The 2061-nt window shown below is 44.3% G+C and overlaps 1 pseudogene; it reads left to right on the forward strand.

Moving 5' to 3' along the window:
- The first annotated feature begins 318 nt into the window (after positions 1-318).
- LOC112655724 (40S ribosomal protein S2-like) lies at positions 319-1368 on the forward strand (annotated as a pseudogene).
- The last annotated feature ends 693 nt before the right edge of the window (positions 1369-2061 follow it).

The following is a 2061-nucleotide window of genomic DNA, read 5'->3' on the forward strand; positions in this document are numbered from 1 at the left end:
TAATAGACAAAGGATAGGTCAATAGGAATCGCTCTTTGGGGTGAGGAGGAGGATCAGTTCTGGGTTTTAAGCATACTGAGTTTAATGTGATGGTGGAAATAGTTACAGAAACAACTGAGCCATGTGAAAAAAATGTCGTATGACCTACTACAGTGAATATTCTTATATTCTTATATAACTGTAACCATCCTACATAATCATTTGTTGGTCTCAATGTCCCTGTAGCTTGCAGTCCTGAGCAAACTATTGAGACAATAGTGGAAAAGACAAGTCATTTAAATTTACAAATATCTGTCATCTTCTTGGAGAAAACACCAAATGGGGGATGATGTCGGTGCTGGGGGAGGACCCAGGGGGCCCAGGGGGCCCTGGAATGAGAGGCTGGGTTGGCTTCCAAAGCTGGGGCCAGAACTGAGGCCACAGAGCTCGCAGAGGCAAGGCTGAGGACAATGAGTGGATCCCTGTCACCAAGCCTGGCCACCCAGTCAAGGGCGTGAAGGTCATGTCCCTGAAGGAGATCTTTCTCTTCTCCCTGCCTGTCAAGGACCCTGAGATCATGGACTTCTTCCTGGGGACTTCTTCCTTCCTCCCTCAAGGATGAGGTGTTTTGTTTTTTTTTTTTTAAGATTTTATTTATTTATGAGAGAGAGAGAGGGAGAGAGAGGCAGAGACACAGGCAGAGGGAGATGCAGCCTCCATGCAGGGAGCTCACACAGAACTCCATCCCAGGTCTCCAGGATCACGCCCTGGGCCGAAGGCGGCGCTGAACCACTGAGCCACCCGGGCTGCCCAAGGATGAGGTTTTGAAGATTCAGTCTGTGCAAAAGCAGGCCCGTGCTGGTTAACAGACCAGGTTCAGGGCATTTGTGGACATAGGAGATTGCAGGGGATATGTGGGTCTGGGTGTCAAGTGCTCCAGGGGAGGTAGCCATTGCCATCTGTGGAGCCATGGCCTGGCCAGTTTTCTATCGTCACTGGGGGCAAAGCTGCTAGGGGAACACGATCAGCAAGCCCCATACTGTCCCATGCGGGTGACCAGCCACTGTGGCTCTGTGCTATTGAGCCCCATCCCTGCCCCCAGATGTGCTGGCCAAGAAGCTACTGAGGATGGTCGGTATCGACAGGTGCTACGCCTCAGCCAGAGGCTACGCTGCCGCCCTAGGCAACTTCACCAAGGCCACTTTTGATGTCACTTCCAAGACCTACAGCTATCTCACCTGTGACCTCTGGAAAGAGAGTGTGTTCACCAAGTCTTCCTATCAGGAATTCACTGACCATCTTGTAAAGACCCACTCCAGAGTCTCCATGTCGAGAGCCCAGGCTCTAGATGTGGCCACCACATAGTTTCATACGATAAAAATGAAGTAAATTAAAGCCTGCTTAAAAAAATAATAAAAAATACATTTGCAAAGAATATTTACCTTTCTTCTTAAGAAGACTAATTAATTTGGAATTAAAAATAAGGGGCATTAATGTATACAGTTGTTTAGCAGGAAAGCCAAGTTCACTGAAGTATACAAAACAGTGAGGCTGCAGATGGCTCTGGGGGTATCCTTTATATTGTATTGTGTATGAAAAAGGCACACTGGAATATGCGCATTACATAATCCGAGCAGCTATGCTTTAATGGTTTCAGATATGGCATTCATAAATAAATTTTAAAATAACACGATTTGAAAGTAAACAAATATAACAAAGTAGAAGTAAAATGAAATATTCTAATCCCATCCAACACATTTAAAGCTTGAGTAAAAGCCCCAAATGTATAAGGCCTGTATGAAGAAAATTACAAAGTTTTAAGGAGAATCTTAGAGGAAGGATTGGTTAAATGGAGAGACATGCTATTTTCTTGGATGGATGCCTCAGTGCTATAAAGATGATAATTTTATCTCTAGCCAGCCTATACATTTAACACAATCCCTGTGAAAATCCCAATGGCATGTTTTGTTTTTTTTTTTTCCTGAACTTGAAAATAGGGATTCTGTGTTTATCTGAACAAATAAATGTGAGACTAGCAAGGACAAAATTTTAAAAGAAATACATTGAGAAGTGTGCAACTTT

This window comes from Canis lupus, chromosome X (genome assembly GCF_003254725.2).
Source record: "Canis lupus dingo isolate Sandy chromosome X, ASM325472v2, whole genome shotgun sequence".
Classification (NCBI taxonomy): domain Eukaryota; kingdom Metazoa; phylum Chordata; class Mammalia; order Carnivora; family Canidae; genus Canis; species Canis lupus.